Below are 19,352 nucleotides of genomic sequence, written 5' to 3' on the forward strand. Positions count from 1 at the left end.
CTCAATCAGATCATTCTTTACCTTTTTCTACAGGAAGGAAATCAGGTCTGTCTTATTCAATCCATTCCACTCACTTCACCTTCACTGCTGCTGTTCAAGTGGCATCTTCTATATAAAGTGTGTGCAGAATGACAACTAGGACGTATATGTTAGGCTGAATGGCCTGTTTGAGTACAGTAAACAATACATAGTACAAGTGTCATTCTCAGACAGGGCAGATATAGAACATAGAACATTACAGCACAGTACAGGCCCTTCGGCCCTCAATGTTGTGCTAACCTGTCATACCGATCTGAAGCCCATCTAACCTACACTATTCCATGTATGTCCATATGCTTATCCATTGACGACTTAAATGTACCTAAAGTTGGCGAATCTACTACCGTTGCAGGCAAAGCGTTCCATTCCCTTACTACTCTCTGAGTAAAGAAACTACCTCTGACATCTGTCCTATATCTTTCAGCCCTCAATTTAAAGTTATGCCCCCTTGTGCTCGCCGTCACCATCCTAGGAAAAAGGCTCTCCCTATCCACCCTATCTAACCCTCTGATTATTTTATATGTTTCAATTAAGTCACCTCTCAACCTCTTCTCTCTAATGAAAACAGCCTCAAGTCCCTCAGCCTTTCCTCATAAGACCTTCCCTCCATAACAGGCAACATCCTAGTAAATCTCGTCTGCATCCGTTCCAAAGCTTCCACATCCTTCTTATAATGCGGTGACCAGAACTGTAGACAATACTCCAAGTGCGGCCGCACCAGAGTTTTGTACAGCTGCAGCATAACCTCTTGGTTCCGGAACTCATTCCCTCTATTAATAAAAGCTAAAACACTGTGTGCCTTCTTAACAGCCCTGTCAACCTGGGTGGCAACTTTCAAGGATCTGTGTACACGGACACCGAGATCTCTCTGCTCATCTACACTACTAAGAATCTTATCATTAGCCCTGTACTTTGCCTTCTGGTTACTCCTACCAAAGAGCATCACCTCACACTTGTCTGCATTAAACTCCATTTGCCACCTCTCAGCCCAGCTCTGCAGCTTATCTATGTCTCTCTGCAACCTACAGCATCCTTCGTCACTATCCACTACTCCACCGACCTTAGTGTCGTCTGCAAATTGACTGACCCATCCTTCTACACCGTCATCGAGGTCATTTATAAAAATGACAAACAGCAGTGGACCCAACACCGACCCTTGCGGTACACCACTAGTAACTGGTCTCTAGGATGAACATTTCCCATCAACTACCACCCTCTGTCTTCTTTCAGCAAGCCAATTTCTGATCCAAATTGCTGTATCCCCCACAATTCCATTCCTCCGCATTTTGTACAATAGCCTACTGTGGGGAACCTTATCGAATGCCTTGCTGAAATCCATATACACCACATCAACCGGTTTATTCTCATCTACCTGTTTGGTCACCTTCTCAAAGAACTCAATAAGGTTTGTGAGGCACGACCTCCCCTTCACAAAACTGTGCTGACTATCCCTAATCAATTTATTCTTTTCTAGATGATTATAAATCCTGTCCCTTATAACCTCTTCCAACACTTTACCAACAATTGAGGTAAGGCTGACTGGTCTGTAATTACCAGGGTTGTCTCTACTCCCCTTCTTGAACAGGGGAACAACATTTGCGATCCTCCAGTCGCCTGGCACTATTCCTGTAGACAATGACGAGTTAAAGATCAATGCCAAAGGCTCGGCAATCTCCTCCCTGGCTTCCCAGAGGATCCGAGGATAAATCCCATCCGGCCCAGGGGACTTATCTATCTTCACTCTCTGTAGGATTTCTAATACCTCTTCCGTGTGAACCTCAATCCCACCTAGTCTAGTAGCCTGTATCTCAGTATTCTCCTCGACAACATTGTCGTTTTCTAGAGTGAATACTGTTGAAAAATATTCATTTAGCACTTCCCCTATCTCATCTGCCTCCACACACAACTTACCACTACTATCCTTGATTGGGCCTAATCTTACTTTCGTTATTCTTTTATTCCTTAAATACTTATAGAAAGCCTTAGGGTTTACCCTGATCTTATCCGCTAACAACTTCTCATGTCTCCTCCTGGCTCTTCTGAGCTCTCTCTTTAGGTCTTTCCTGGCTACCTTGTAGCCCTCAAGCGCCCTAACTGAGCCTTCACATCTCATCCTAACATAAGCCTTCTTCTTCCTCTTGACCAGAGATTCCACCTCCATATATGTGTATCCTGCTGCCATTTTAATTTTGTGTGGTGTCCAGCCACATTCTGTCACGTTTTGAATTGAGTTATTGGCTGATTTTTCTAACTTTGCCTTTTCTCTCAAAACAATTCACTCACTGAACATTCAGTCTGCCTGGGATTTATACTTTCTGCACTGAAGCCCCATCTCAACCAACCACACGTGAATCAATAGTGCAACCCAAACAGTAGGCTTGCAAAAGATTAATCACTTCCAGAGGAAAAAAAACCCAATCATTAAATTCCCTTTGGTTACTTACTAAGGTACAAGAACTTCAAGTACACTTGACTAAACTGACTGAGGTTATGATGACCTGAATCTTTGGGAGTCTAAATAACTTCTGCACCTGAATTGTGGTATCTGTTAGTCAAGGCTCTGGCACCTCACCAACATTGATGACTTCACTGTCTGTATGGTGTCTACAGAGTTTTGGGATTTCAATTTCATCGTTCCTGAAGTTGCCAGAGGTTTCAAGTACTGTTCCCGCGGGCACAGAATGTCCTTCTGTTCTCCTGCCTAAGTGGGTGTTGGCATATACCATCCGTCCATGGCACTGTTTCTATTTCATTTAGGTGCTGTATGCACGTGTGCACGTCCGTGTGCATTTCTGTGCTTGTGCGTGTGTGTGTGTGTGTGTGTGTGTGTGTGTGTGTCTGTGTGTCTGTGTGTCTGTGTGTCTGTGTGTCTGTGTCTGTGTGTCTGTGTGCATGCATGTGTGTCTGTGTGCGTGCATGCATGTGCGTGTATGATTGTGTGTGTGAGAGACTGTCTATGAATATGTGAGAGTATATATATGAGTGTGTCTGTGTGTGTGTGTGTGTGTGTGTGTGCATGTGTGTCTCTTTGTGTGCATGCATGCATGTGTGTGTATGACTGTGTGTGTAAGAATCTGTCTATGTATCTGTGAGAGTATATATATATGTGTGTGTGTGTCTGTGTGTGTGTGTGTCTGTCTGTCTGTCTGTCTGTCTGTCTGTGTGTGTGTGCATGTGTGTGTGTCTGTGTGTGTGTGCATCTGTGTGTGTGCGTGTCCATGCATGTGTGTGTCTTTGTGTGTGTGCGTGCATGTGTGTGTATATGACTGTATGTGTGCATGACTGTGTGTGTGAGAGTTTGTCTATGTATCTGTGAGAGTATATATGTGTATGTGTGTCTGTATTTGTGTGTGTGTGTGTAGTTGTCTGTGTGCGTGTTTGTGTGCATGTGTGTGTGTGCTTATGACCGTGTGTGTGAGAGTTTGTCTATGTATCTGTGAGATTATATATGTATATGTGTGTCCGTGTTTGTGTGTGTGAGTGTGTGTGCAGTTGTATGTCTATGTGCGTGCTTATGTGCGTGTGTGTTTGTTTGTGTGTGTGTGTCTGAGTGTGTGTGTGTTCCTGTCCATTTGTATGACTGTGTGTGTGACTATAGTGCATATGTGTGTGTGTGCATCTGTGTGTGTGCCTGTGTGTGAGAGCATGTATGTTTGTGGATGTGTGTATGTGTCTCTGTGCGTGTGTGTGAATGTGTCTGTGTGTTAGTGTGTGTATGCAAGACAGAGAAAGTGTGTGTGTGAATGTGTCTGTGTGTTAGTGTGTGTATGTGAGAGAGAGAAAATGTGTGTGTGAATGTGTGTCTTTGTGTGCCTGTTTACATCTGTCTGTGTGTGTGTGTAGCTTTGACTGTCAGGGTTGTGGTGTTCCTATCATAACCTGGGTCATCACACTAAGCTATTGGGAGATCAGACCTGTACTCTCATGTTGTCTAATGATTGACAAGTGACCGTCTTGCTTGGGAAAGGAGAAATAATTGGGGTCCTGGAGGCCAAGGCTATGATGGGAAATTGGAAGCGAGCCAACTTCCTGTGATCCAGTATCTGAGCCAGGCAGCTGTGCAGTCCTGTGTTGATGATTAACTGTTAATGTCTGGGATTCTTCCAATTTACCTCCAGCAAAATGTGCAACAGAATGACCAGGTGACAGTAGAGATAGACAAGTGCCAGCCCTCTGCTGAGAGCTAATCCCACTGCCGAACTCTCTATTGTCCTCGACCCTGCCTCTGCTTCAAGAATCTGTGCATGCTTCCCAGAACTAGCTGATTCTCCAAGAATTCTTTGGATTTCCATTATGTGCTCCTTTAACTCACTTAGCGATAGTTTTAGGTTGACTACACAACCAGAAAATATGGAGAAGGGTTTTAGCCCCAATTTGACTATGTGTGTGTTGGGGGGGTGGCGGTGTTTTGGGTCTGAATGTGGATGTGGGTGTGTGTGCCTGTGCATATATGTGTGTGTGTGTGTGTGTGTGTGTGTGTGTGTGTGCGTGTGTGTGTGTGTGTGTGTGTGTCTCTATGTATGCCTGAGTATGTATGAATGCGTGAATGTGTGTGCATAAGTGAACATATGTGAATGTGACCGTGTGTGTCTGCGACTACGTATATGTGTTTGAGTGTGTGTATGTATCTGTGTGTGTATGTATATTTGCATCTGTGACAGGAATATGTGTGGGTGCGAGTATATGTGTTTGTGAGTGTGTGTCTGTGCTTGTATGTATGCGTGGGTATATAAAATACGAGAGTGTGTCAGGGAGTGTGTGTGTGTGAAAGTGTATCTGTGTGTGTGAGTGTGTGTGTCCATGTGTGTGTGTGTATGTGTGTTTTTGTTTCTGTGTCTATGTATGTGTGTCTGTATGAATATGTGTGCATATGTGTGTGTCTGTGGGGGTGTATTTGTGTGTGGGTGTGTGTGCATGTGCATCTGATTGTGTGGGTGTGTGTGGGTGTATGTGGGTGTCTGTGTGCGTGGCGGTGTGTGAGTTTGAATGTGCGTATGTGTGTGGGTGTGTGTCTGTCTCTGTATCTGTGGGTATGGGTGTGTGTGTGCCTGTGTGTGTACGTGTATGTGCGTGTGTGTCTGTCTCTGTGTGTTTGAGGGTGTGTCTGTGTGTGTGGGTGCTTGTCTGTGCATGGGAGTGTGAGTGTATGTGTGTATGTGTGAGAGAATCTGTGTGAGTGAGAGTGTGTGTGCATATGGGGTTGTGTGTGTGTGTGTGTCAGCGTATGTATTTATGTGCATGTGAGTATGTGTTTGTGTGTGTGTATGTGTGTATATGTATGTGTGTTGTGTGAGTGCATGTGTGTGTGTATGTGTATGTGTGTGTGTTTGTGTGTATGTGTGTAGTGTGCATGTGTGTGTGTGTGACTCTGTGTGTGTGTGAGACTGTGTGTGTGTGTGTGTGTGTGTGTGTGTGTGTCTGTGTGTGTGTGCGCGTGTGTGTGTGTGTGTGTGTGTGTGTGTGTGTGTGTGTGTGTGTGTGTGTGTGTGTATGTTTTTGCAGGGCTGGATGAACACAGCAGGCCAGGTAGCACCTTAGGAGCATAAAAACTGACGTTTCGGGCCTAGACCCTTCATTAGAAAAGGGGGATGGGGAGAGGATTCTGAAATAAATAGGGAGAGAGGGGGAGGCAGGCCGAAGATGGATAGAGGAGAACATAGGTGGAAAGGAGAGGATAGGTGGGGAGGTAGGGAGGGGATAGTACAGTCCAGGGAGGATGGACAGGTCAAGGTGGCGGGATGAGGTTAGTGGGTGGGAAATGGAGGTGCGGCTTGAGGTGGGGGGAGGGGATAGATGGGAGGAAGAACAGGTTAGGCAGGCGGGGATGAGCTGGACTGATTTTGGGATGCAGTGGGGGGAGGGGAGATTTTGAAGCTTGTGAAATCCACATTGATACCATTAGGCTGCAGGGTTCCCAAGCGGAATATTCCCTCCCTACCTCCCCACCTATCATCTCCTCTCCACCTGTCTTCTCCTCTATCCATCTTCAGTCTGTCTCACCCTCTCTCCCTATTTATTTCAGAATCCTCTCCCCATCCCCCTTTTCTGATGAAGGGTCTAGGCCTGAAACGTCAGCTTTTGTGCTCCTAAGATGCTGCTTGGCCTGCTGTGTTCATCCAGCTTCACACTTTGTTATCTCGGATTCTCCAGTATCTGCAGTTCTCATTATCTCTGTATGTGTGTGTGTGTGTGTGTGTGTGTGTGTGTGTGTGTGTGTGTGTGTGTGTGTGTGTGTGTGTGTGATTGTGTGTGTGTGTGTGTGCATGTGTGTGTGTGTGTGTGTGTATGTGTGTGTGTGTGTGTGTGTGTGTGTGTGTGTGTGTGTGTGTGTGTGTGTGTGTAAGTATGTGTGTGTGTGTCTGTGGGTAGCCCCTTGCCTTGTTGACACCCCCCTAGTGCATTATCTCACATTTTTCCCAAATTAAATCCCCATTTGCCACAGCTCTGCCCACCTGACTAGTCTGTTGATGTCCTCAGTTACCAAGGTGTAGAGCTGGATGAACACAGCTGGCCAAGCAGCATCAGAGGAACAGGAAGGCTGACGTTTCGGGCCTGGAACTTTCTAGACACACGTACATAGACAGACAGCTCCTCTGATGCTGCTTGGCCTGCTGTGTTCATCCAGCTCTACACCTTGTTATCTCGTACTCTCCAGCATCTGCAGTTCCTACTATCTGTTGATATCCTCCTTCAGTTTATGGCTATCCTCCTCATTGTTTAGCACCCTACCAATTCTCTTGTCATCCATGAGTTTCTTGGTCACATCCCCTACATTTAAGTCCAACTACGCATGTACACCACAGCAAGGGGCCCAGCACCGAGACCTGTGGAACCCATCAAAACAGGTTTTCAACCATAGAAACATCTCTCTATCAACACCCTCTGTTTCCTGCTTCTCAGTTAATTTTCAATCCAGCATGCCTTGGATCCTGTGGGCTGTAACTTCCTTGACCAATCTGCCATGAGAGCCTTTATCAAAGGCTAACGTCCACATTGACTGCATTAAATGTTTTACAGTCATCACACTCTGAGTTACTTCTTTCAAATACTTGATCAAATCCGTTCAAGGGTTCTGTACAGTGAGGAAGCAGGCCAATCAGCCCATCAAGTCCACACTGACCCTCCAAAGAGCATCCCACCATGACCCACACCATCCCAATCAACCCTGCACTTCTTGTGGCCAACCCATCTAAGCTACACATCTTTGGACCATGGGAGGAAACCAGAGCAGCTGTAGGAAACCCACATAGACTCAGGGAGAACAGGCAAATTCCACACAGTAACCCAAGGGTGGGATTGAACCCAAGTTCTTCAGACTGTGCGGCAGCGGCGTTAACCACCGAGCCATCATCAAACATGATGGGCCCATAACGAACTACATGCTGACCATCCCTGATCAGGCCATATGTCTCCAAGCGCAGTTTGTCCCTCAGAAATCCTTCTAATAATTTTCCTGCCACACAGGTTGGCCTGATTGACCTGTAAATTCTTGGCCTATCCCTTCTTCTGTTTAGCAGTCCTCCAGTCCACTGGCTCCTCACCCCTGTCATCAGAAAATATTTGAAAATAATTGTTGCTGTCTCTGGTATCTCTCCCTTTGCTTCCTTTAACATCCTGGATACATCTCAACTGGACCTGCAGGTTTATCCGCTTTCGAGGCTATTAAACCATCTAGCACTTCCTCTCTCTTTCTGTTCATTTCTTCTAACATTTCTAACACCACGATGGCTGTATCTGTCATCCTTTTCCATCATGAAGACCAATGCAAAGTCTTCATTGAGGACTGTCTTCTGGGCCACACACACAGAATACCTCTGTGGCCCCTAACGGGCTTTACTCTTTTCCTTGTTAGTCTCTTGCTTCTTAAATATTTTAAAAGCACCCCCCCACCTTGAGGTTCCCTTCATTCTACCCTCCAGTACTTTCTTGTGCATTTTCTAACTTCAATTACACACTGCACTTTTTATACTCCTATAGGGACTCTGCTGTATTGAGTTTTTGGAATCGGGCAGAAGCTTTGTTCTTAATGCTAACTTTAATGTTCTTTGACGTCCAGTGCTGTCTGGTCTCGGCCCTTCTCTTTGAGGTTATAGGGACATATTTCCCAGAACTCTCGCTATGTCTTCCTTGAGCGTCTCTCACAGGTCTGACACAGTTTAATCAGAAATTAGCTACTCCCTGTCCACTTGCGCCAAATTGTATCTTCCCGTGGTAAAATGAGCTTTTCCCCAGTTGAGAACTTTTATTCGCAGCCCATCCTATCCTTCTCCATTATAACCCTCAACCTAACTGTGTTATATCACAACCTCCAAAATCCTCCCCTACTGATCTACTTGCTTAGGGTCATTCTCAAATATTCGGTCCAAATCTTCCCCCTACCTGTTGGGCTCTCTGTGCATTGGCTAAAGTACTTAAAATATTTGGTTAGTTAAAAGCCCGAAGTCTTCCTGCCTTACGATTATTTCACTTCTCTGAAATGTTGTCACATATTGACCCTCTATCTCCCTCAGTGTCCTCGGGGGACCTATAGTGCACACCCAACAGTATATTTATCCCTCTTAGGTTTATTATTCTATCTACATTGCCCCATTAGGTGATCCTTTCAAGGCATCATCCTTACCTACTACTATAATTGATTCTTTGGTTAATATTGTGACTCCACCTTCTTCTCTATCCTTCTCTATCTTGTTTGAATAACTATAGCCAGGAATGTTGAGCTGCCAATCCAGCCTACCTCTCAGCCAAGTCTGACTCATAGTTATATCACCCTGACACAGGCTTCTCTGTGCCTTTAGCTTGTTTATCTCATTCCTCAGGCTCCTCGCACTAAAATATGTTCTGTTTAGCCTTGTTGAACTCACTTCTTTCTTATCCAGACTATGCTTTCTTGGTCTTTCCCACTCACTTACTCACATTTTAACTTTTAATCCCACCTCAGCTTCTCTCCCCTCTGAACTACCTGTCCATATCTGCTCCCACTGCCAATCTATTTCATAATAACCCAAACAGAATTAGTAACCCGTCTTGCAAAGATATTGGTTCTGTTAGTGCTCAGATGTAAACCGTTCAGGTTGTGTTGTTCCCCCAATCCCCCACATCAGTCCCAGTGCCTCAGGATTCTCAAGCAGTAGATGTCCTTAATCTTTTATGGTTCAGGTCTGAATCCATATCATCCTGAAGCTATATCTCTCTAATGACTATCAGACTGTGCTCATCCATTTCTATTCACGCTCTCAGTTCAATTCTTCTTTTTCAAACTTTGCATGAATTCAGGAGATGTGATGGCCTAATGAGAGAGACAGAGTGTGAATGTGTGTGTGCACTTGAGAGAGACAGTGAGAGTGTGAGAGAGTAGATGTGTATGTGTGTTTATGTGTGTTCATTTGTCTGTGTGCGTGTGTGTCCGTTAACCCAGAGATCCAGCTTATGTTCTGGGGACTTGGGTTCAGATTCCACTATAGGGTGTTTCAATTCATAAAAAGTCTGGAATTAAGAGTATAATGATGATCACAAAATCACTACTGATCGTCGGGAAAGACTGACCTGGTTCACTAATGTCCTTTAGGGAAGGAAACTGCCATCCTTATCTAGTCTGGCCTACATGTGACTCCAGACCCACAGCAATGTGGTTGACTCTTAACTGCCCTCTGGGCTCTTAGGGATGGACAATAAATGTTGACCTAGCCAGAGATGTTCATGTGAATGAAAACAAAAGTTATTGAGTCTTTAGCGTTAGGGTTCAGAAGTGATTTACCAGGACATTGCTGGGAATGGAAGGTTGAGTTATAAGCTTATAGAGAACTTTAGGTAGGCCACACTTGGAAATATTGCGAACAGTTCTGGTCACCAAACTATTGGAGAGGGTGCAGAAAAGGTTTACCAGGATGTTGCCTGATATGGGGGGTTTTAGCAATGAAGAAAGGTTGGATAGACTGGGTTTGCTTTCACTGGAATGCAGGAGGTTGTTGACCAACCTGATAGAAGTTTATAGGATTGTGAATAGCATGGATAGAGTGGAAAGTATGAGGCTTTTTCCCAGGATGAAGGGGTCAATTCCTAGCGGACACAGGTTTGGGATTGGGGGAGGGGATGGAGTTTAAAAGAGATGTGCGAGGCAAGTTTTTCATACAAAGGTTGGTAAGTGCCTGGAACACGTTGCCAGAGGGGGTGGTGGAAGCAGAGGCAACAGCAGAATTCAAGAGGCACCTGGATGAATACCCAAATAGGAAGGAAATAGAGGGAAGATGGATCCTGTAAGTGAAGGCAGTTTTGTATTGAAGGGAAAGATGTGTTAGTGCAGGCTTGGAGGGCTGATGGGCCTATTCCTGTGCTGTGCTGTCCTTTGATGTGGAGGTGCTGGTATTGGACTGGAGTGGACAAAGTCAAAAATTACATGAAACCAGGCTATAGTCAAACAGGTTTATTTAAAAGCACAAGCTTTCTGAACACTGCTCTTTTGTCAGGTGTGGTGAGAGGAGACCACACAGACACAGAGTGTGTGTGTGTGTGTGTGTGTGTGTGTGTGTGTGTGTGTGTGTGTGTAACTTTGTGCATGTGTATGTGTGTTCGCGTCTGTGCACATGCACCCATGTATGTGTATGTGTGTGTCTCTATGTGTGCCTGTCTGTGTGTGTATGTGTCTCTGTGTGTGCCAGTTTGTGTGTGTGCATATATCAGTGTATGTCTGTGTGTATGTGTACGTATGTGTGTGTGCGCCTGTGAGTGCATGTATGTGCCTGTGTGTATGCGTGTATGTGTGTGTCTGTGTGTTTGTGTGTGTGTCTGTGTGCGTATCTTTGTAGATGTGTGTGTGCGTGTCTGTGTGCGCATGCACACGTGTATGTGTGTGTCTCTGTGTGTGCATGTCTGTGTATGTGTGTGTCTCTGTGTGTGCATGTCTGTGTGTGTGCGTGACTCTGTGTGTGCCTGTTTGTGTGTGTGTATGTGTATGTATGTGTGCGTGTCTGTGTGTGCGTGTATGTGCCTGTGTGTGTGTGTGTGTGTGTGTGTGTGTGTACGTATCTGTGTGTGTGTGTATGAGCATGAGGTTATGTATGTGAGTGTGTTTGTGTGAGAGAGAGATGGTGTATGCGTGTGTGTCTGTGTGTGTGTGCACATGCGCGAGAGAGTGTGTACATGTGAGAGTGTTTTTGTGAGAGAGACAGAGTGTGTATGTGTGTGTGCTTGAGAGAGACAGTGGAAGTGTGAGAGAAAAGATGTGTATGCGTGTTTGTGTGTATTCATGTATCTGTGTGTGTGTCCGTGAGACTGTGTGAGAGAGATGATCTGTGTGTATGCATGAGTGTGTGTGTGTTTGAGAGTGTGTGAGAGAGAGTGTGGGTGTGAGTGTGAGTGTGTGTATGTAAGAGAAAGTTTGTGTAAGAGAGACGGTCTGTGTGAGTGAGTGTGTGTCTGTGCGTGTTTGTGTGAGAGAGAGTGTCTATATGTGTGTGTGTGTGTGTGTGTGTGTGTGTTTGTGAAATAAAGAGTGTGTGTATGTGTACATGTTTGAGTTTGTGTGAGAGAGTGTGTGTGTACGTGTGCACTTCAGGATAAGTGTGTGTGAGTATGAGAGAGTATACGTGTGTGAGAGAGTGTGTGTGAGTATGTGAGAGCGTGTGTGAGAGACCGTCTGTAAGAGTGTGTGTGAGTGTGAGTGTGTTCGTGTGAAAGTGTGTGCACGTGCATGTGTGCTGTTGAGGGACAGTGTGCATTGAGTGTGAGACAGTATATGTGTGTGAGAGTGTGTGTGTGTTTGTGTGAGAGTGTGTGTGCATGTGTGCGCATGTGTTAAAGAGTGTGTGAGTGTGTGCGTGAGTGTGTGTATGTGTGAGAGAGATTACATGTGCGAGAGAGTGTGTATCTAAATGTGTGTATGTGTGTAAGAGAGAGTGGGTATGATTGTGCGTGTGTGTGAGAGAGAGTATGTGTGAGACAGTGTGTGTGAGAGAGAGTGTGTGAGAGTGTGTGTGTGTGAGAAAGAGAGTGAGTGTGTGCATGTGTGTATGTGTGTGTGTGTGTGTGTGTGTGTATGTGTGTGTGTGAGAGGGAGTGAGAGTGTGTTTTAGAGAGAGTGTGTGTGAGAGAGAGTATGTGCGTGAGAGAGTGTGTCTGTGAGAGAGAGTGTGTGTGTGAGAGTGTGTGAGAGAGTGTGTGATTGTGTGTGTGAGAGAGAGAGTGTGAGAGAGAGAGTGTGTGAAAAAGAGATTGTGTGAGAGTGAGTGTGTGTGTGAGAGTGTTGTGTGAGAAAGAGTGTGTGTGTGTGAGAGAGAGAGTCTGTGTGTTTGCGTGTGTGTGTGAGAGAGTGTGTGTGTTTGTGAGAGAGACTGAGTGTGTGTGAGAGAGTGTGTGATTGTGTGTGAGAGAGAGTGTGTGAGAAAGAGATTGTGTGAGAGTGAGTGTGTGTGTGTGAGAGAGAACGTGTGTTTGTGAATGTGTGTGCATGAGAGAGAGTGAAAGTATGTGTGACAGTGTATGTGTGTGAGAGAGAGTCAGTGTGCGAGAGAGTGTGTGTGAGAGAGAGTGTGTGCGTGTGAGAGAGTATGTGTGTGAGAAAGAGTGTGTGTGTGTGAGAGAGTGTGTGTGTGAGATCGAGTGTGTGTGTGAATGAGAAAGAGTGTGTTTGTGAGTGTATGAGAGAGAGAGTGTGTGAGAGACAGTGTGTGAAAAAGAGATTGTGTGAGAGATAGTGTGTGTGAGTGTGTGTGTGTATGAGAGGTAAGTGTGTGTGACAGTGTGTGTGTGTGAGAGAGAGTGTGCATGAGAGTGTGTGTGTGAGAGTGTGTGTGTGTGTGTGAGTGTGTGTGTGTGAGAGAGAGTGTGTGTGAGAGAGAGTGTGTGTGAGAAAGTGTGTGTGTGCGTGTGTGTGTGAGAGAGAAAGAGAGTCTGTGTGTGAGCGTGTGTGTGAGAGTGTGTGTGTGAGAGAGTGTGTGTGTTTGTGAGAGAGACTGAGTGTGAATGATACTCTATCAGTTGTATCCTGTGCCTGTGTCTTACTGGTGAATCATTTCATCCAAGATTTCCATTTATTTGCAGATACATTCTATTTTGTTCAAGAAACACACAGTTTGTGGTCACAGACAGTCAGTGTGGCATTTTATAAATTCCTGCTTTCGAAATAAAACCAGCCTGATTCCGGGTTAAAACTCTGAGACAGGTTCTGATCAAAGCCTCACACCCACAATTTAGTGTCTGACACGAGATGTTACCTCTTATCTGTTCCTGTCGCTCTACCCGTTTGAAGTTTGGAAAGTGAGGCAGACACTGATGAAACTTTTAATTATCTTGGGGCTGCAACTGGAAACGGATTCTGGAATTTGCATCTTGATCATTCGAAACTTGCGTCCCCTTTCTAACAGAGTTCCCCGCAGCTTGTTTCTGCATTTTCTACAATGCAGGGATGTATGAACGATTTAAGATTCAACAGGAGCCAGTCAGCCATTTCAGAGACAGCAGGAACTGCCGATGCTGGAGAATCTGAGATTACAAGGTGTGGAGCTGGATGAACACAGCAGGCCCAGCAGCATCAGAGGAGCAGGAAGGCTGATGTTTCGGGCCCAGACCCTTCTTCAGAAAATTCAGCCATTTCAGGTTTGTTCACTCCACTCACACGAGTTGCATGATCCTTTGATCTCTCTGCCTGCATTGTCCTTCTCTACTGCACCTGATGAAGGTGCTGCACTCGAGAGCTTGTGATTTTAAACAGACCTGTTGAACTACAACCTGGTGTTGTGCATTGTTCTTTGTTCTTGAGAGGCTTGAGGACTTTTTCCACTGGAGTGTAGTAGGTTGAGGGATGATCTTCCTTTTTCATTCATGGGATGAGGATGCCATTGGCCAGGCAGCATTTATTGCCCATCCCTAAATGCCCAGGCAGCATTTATTGCCCATCTCTAAATGCCCAGGCAGCATTTATTGCCCATCCCTAAATGCCCAGAGGGCAATTGATGTTTCTCTGGATTCACATGTAGGCCAGGCCAGGTAGGGATGGCAGTTCCCTTCCCTAAAGGATGGAGTTTTCCAACAATCGGAAATAGATTTGTGGCCATCATTAGATCTTTAATTCCAGATGTTTGTTGAGTTCCAAATGCTACCATCTGCCACGGCAGGATTCGAACTCAGGTCCCCTGAACACTTTCTTGGGTCTCTGGGTTAACAATCCCACAATAATATCGCTAGACCATTGACTCTTATAGAGGTTTATAAAACCATGAGGGGTATAGATAAGGGGAATGGTGGGTGCCTTTTTTCCTAGGGTAGGGGATTTCAAGACTACGGGACACATTTTTAATGTGAGAGGAGAAAGCTTTAAAAAGGACAAGAGGGGCAACTTTTTTTACGCAGACCGTGGTTCATGTGTGGAACGATCTTCCAGAGGAAGTGGTGGATGTGGGTACAGTTACAGCATTTAAAAGACATTCAGTTACGTACATGAATAGGAAAGGTTTGGAGGGATATGGGCCAGGAGCGGGCAGGTAGTTCAGTTTGGGATTATGGTCAGCATGGACTAGTTGGACTGAAGGATCTGTTGCTGTGATCCATGACTTCAGTTGTATATTACTTTTTCTTTTGTAAATTGTAGCCATATCTATCAGTTTATGCTAAACATTGTATCGCTGACCCCTTCCTGTCGGAGTCCATTTACCTTTTCCCATTTTAATGCATTTTGCTTAGGCCTTGACTCTAAGCATTGATTTTCTTCATCTTCTCAGATTCAATTCCTTGCTCCCACTGTTCAGGTTAAAATCTTCCCTACTTTCTTAGTTAAATGGTTGACAAGATGACTGTCTCCATCTCAGTTTGGATATAACCTGTCCCATCAATCCTGCTCCCACATTCCCCAATACTGAACCCAGAGCTTAACAAGTTGAAACCTACGTGTCCCACATCAATTTTTGAACCGTGCATTTATCTCTCTCTCTCTAATCAGATTTACTCCCTGCTGATTCCTTACAGAGGTTTATGAGGGGCATGGATAGGGTGAATAGCCAGGGTGTTTTTCCCAGGGTAGGGCAACTCAAAACTAGAGGGGTATAGGTTTAAGGTGAGAGGTGAAAGATTTAAAAGGGACCTGAGGGGCAACCTTTTGATGCAGAGGGTGGTGTGAATGAGCTGCCAGAGGAAGCGGTGGAAGTGGGTACAAATGCAACATTCAAAAAGGCATCTGGACGGGTACATGAATAGGAAGGGCTTGGAGGGATATGGGCCAAATGGAACTAGGTTAGTTTCTGGTCGGCATGAATGAGTTGGACTGTAGGGCCTGTTTCCATGCTATACAAGTCTATGACTGGTTTTGCACATGGGTCAAGGAATAATGCAGAGGATTATGACCTTTAGGCTTCTAGTTCTTAATTTGGCACCTCCCTCCTTCATTGTTGTTCACACACACATAGGCTATGATGCACGAATCCTTCCCTTCTCATTGTAAACTCATCTCCAGCTCTGACCAGCTATCCCTGGCACCGAGGCAGATAACATTACCGTAGGGACCCAGTCTTTTCAGGAGAGTTAATTTGACAAGTTTATTCTTCTTAACTATGGGCAAAAGTTAATTCTGCTCTAAGTACTTTGTTAGCTATATTCTAAACAGTAGGTAGAGATGAGAACTGAGAAGCAGGTCTTTCCTACTTGAATTGGAAATATTGCCAAACTGGTTTAAAGGGTCCAACTTGTGCCCTGGGGATGTGGTGGACAGATTAGGGTCGGCACTGTTGAATTAGTTAAAAGGTTTGCTGTGCTTTATCCTCAGTTTTCATGGAATCTTTATGCCCTGTCGCACTTTCATACCGACATGCACTTTCATTGCCAATTCATGCCCGTCCCAGCTCCCATTCCCTTTTATACTTACCATTCTACCCCCACAGTCACTAACTAGTGTCCACCATGAGAAAATCTCAGGATCTCTGAGGAACTGGAGAAATGTAAACTTTTAACAATCTCATTCAACACTCAATGAACATTACAGTGAAAAAAAAACTCCCATTCAAAGCTTTCAGATGAGATTAGATTAGATTCCCTACAGTGTGGAAACAGGCCCTTCGGCCCAGCAAGTCCACACTGCCCCTTGAAGCATCCCACCCAGACCCATCCCCTTATGACCCACACACCCCTAAATACTACAGACAATTTAGCACGGCCGATCCACCTAGCCTGCACATGTTTGGACTGTGGGAGGAAACCGGAGCACCCGGAGGAAACCCACGCAGACACGGGGAGAACGTGCAAACTCCACATGGACAGTTGCCCGAGGCTATCAAAGCTGGGCCCCTGGTGCTGAGAGGCAGCAGCGCTGACCACTGAGCCACTGTGCCACCCTTATCATCTCCTCAAGTGATTAGTCCTTTTTTAATAAAAATTCTCCTGCAGTTTCCCCTTCCAGCCATGCTCCATCTGATTTGGAGCAATGTGGCCACTCCTTCACTTTGGGACACAATCCTGACAGTGTATCTGTATTCTACAGATCACAGCAGTTCAATGAAGCAGATCACCAACATTTTCTCAAGGGCAATCAAGAATGGCTAATAAATGTTGATCTAGCCAATGAAGCCCACATCCCATGAACAATTAAAAAAAACACAATTCCATTCAGTTGCCACATCAGACACATGATCCTTTAATAGCACCTTTAACTGGTCAATCAAATGGTAATGTGTCAGAATCCACTATTAGGGTAAGTGCCTTTATAGATCTTCAATGACAGGCAACACAATAATAGCCTTTGGGAAATACCAATAAACATCTCTATTGAAATATGATTTTAAAAATTACTTCTCAGCAGGTATATTTTTAACTTGCACTGAGAGCTTTGTTCTATGCCCTTTCAGTTTTACCACAGATCAAATCTAATTCCATATCCAAATAATAACTTGCTGGATGCCATATAGGATGGGAATTATTGCATACAAAGTGTCAGGGAAGCTGCCATTTTATACCATAGCTATTCCAAACACAGTAATGCAGAAATGTTTATTGCGACTCGCAGAAAGGCTGGGTTCCCCAGAGGTGGCGTGCAATTTACTTCCATTCAGAGGCCGAACCAAAGGAAACCATTCCTTTAATAGCCTCTTCAAACTGTCAATCAAACGGTGACCTTCGAATCCCCTGCTAAAAGAAGTGCCTTTGTATCTTTGAAACTCAGGCAATTTAATGACTCACTAATAGCGCTTATGCAACACAGATCTATGCTGAACCATCTTCATGGTATTTCTAACATATATCAGACTGTTTCTGAATCACAACAGTTCCACAGGAGTCATCACAGATACTCCAGCAGGTAGGGACCAAGAGGTCACTGCCCATCCTCCTGCACTGTCACATTTAATCTGGTTAGAGTTGTGAAGTGACTTATTTCAGTAGGAAGGACGCAGAGATAATTGTTAAAGTGGCACTGGGGCAGAGAGACCTGGGTATATAGGTAATTTAGACATTGCAGAATGGGTTGAGAGAGTGATTACTAAAGCAAACAGCATCCTGGGATTCATAAAGTACGGCAACGAAGGTGTCTTTTACACTTGTAAAAGATGCCAATTCAGCCTTAGCTGGATGATTTTGGCACCACACTTTAGAAAGGAAGCGAAGGAATTGGGGCAGTGCAGTAGATGTTCATGGGAATCCTTCCAATGATGAGTAAATTCAGGTGCATTGTTAGTTTTGAGAAGCAATCTCTGTTTTTTGGGGAACAGAGTTGGCTGAGGAATCTGGACGGGACTGATAGAGAGAAACAGCTCCAATAGGTGGAAGGATTGAGAATGCGAGGGCGTGGATTTAAAACATTTGGCAAAAGAAGCAACAGAGACAAGAGGAGAGATGTCTTCGTGCAGTGAGTGGTTAGGGTCTAGAGTGCACTGTGTGAGAGTGTGGGGGAGGCAGGTTCAACTCAGGCATTCAAGTGGGAATTGGCTTAGTGTCTGAAAGGGAAGAATAAGCAGGGGAAGGTAGGGAATTAACATTGGGTGTACCATTCATTTGGAGAACTAGTACAGATATAGTAGGTTGAACAGCCTCCTTCAGGGCTGTAGAAAATTATTTGTTGAGGTGCATGGCTCTCTCTTTGTACAGTTGTTTGAAGTTATAAAGAAAGATTGTTTTGTTGGGATCGCCTATGTTGAGATTGACCTGCCCATATTGCATGTCCCTGTTCATACTGGGAAAACATACCCGATGGAGACCCAGAGGTGAGGTGTTCTGTCATTCATCGCAACAGAGCACCATGTTCCTCCTTAAATCATAGAACATAGAACATTACAACACAGTACAGGCCCTTCGGCCCTTGATGTTGTGCTGACCTGTCATACCGATCTCAAGCCCATCTAACTTACACTATTCCATGTGCGTCCATATGCTTATCCAATGACGACTTAAATGTACCTAAAGTTAGCTAATCTACTAACATTGCAGGCAAAGCGTTCCATTGCCTTACTACTCTCTGAGTAAAGAAACTACCTCTGACATCTGTCCTATATATTTCACCCCTCAATTTAAAGCTATGCCCCCTCGTGCTCGCCGTCACTATCCGAGGAAAAAGGCTCTCCATATCCACCCTATCTAACACTCTGATTATTTTATATGTTTCAATTAAGTCACCTCTCAACCTTCTTCTCTCTAATGAAAACAGCCTCAAGTCCCTCAGCCTTTCCTCGTAAGATCTTCCCTCCATACCAGGCAACATCCTAGTAAATCTCGTCTGCACCCTTTCCGAAGCTTCCACATCCTTCTTATAATGCGGAGACCAGAACTGTACACAATACTCCAAGTGCGGCCGCACCAGAGCTTTGTACAGCTTCACCATAACCTCTTGGTTCCGGAACTCGATCCCTCTATTAATAAAAGCTAAAACACTGTATGCCTTCTTAACAGCCCTGTCAACCTGGGTGGCAACTTTCAAGGATCTGTGTACATGGACACCGAGATCTCTCTGCTCATCTACACTACTAAGAATCTTATCATTAGCCCTGTACTTTGCCTTCTGGTTACTCCTACCAAAGTGCATCACCTCACACTTGTCTGCATTAAACTCCATTTGCCACCTCTCAGCCTAGCTCTGCAGCTTATCTATGTCTCTGTGCAACCTACAGCATCCTTCATCACTAGCCACAACTCTACCGACCTTAGTGTCATCTGCAAATTTACTAACCCATCCTTCTACGCCCTCATCCAGGTCATTTATAAAAATGACAAACAGCAGTGAACCCAACACCGACCCTTGCGGTACACCACTAGTAACTGGTCTCTAGGATGAACATTTCCCATCAACTACCACCCTCTGTCTTCTTTCAGCAAGCCAATTTCCGATCCAAACTGCTATATCTCCCACA

This window comes from Stegostoma tigrinum, chromosome 19 (genome assembly GCF_030684315.1).
Source record: "Stegostoma tigrinum isolate sSteTig4 chromosome 19, sSteTig4.hap1, whole genome shotgun sequence".
NCBI lineage: Eukaryota > Metazoa > Chordata > Chondrichthyes > Orectolobiformes > Stegostomatidae > Stegostoma > Stegostoma tigrinum.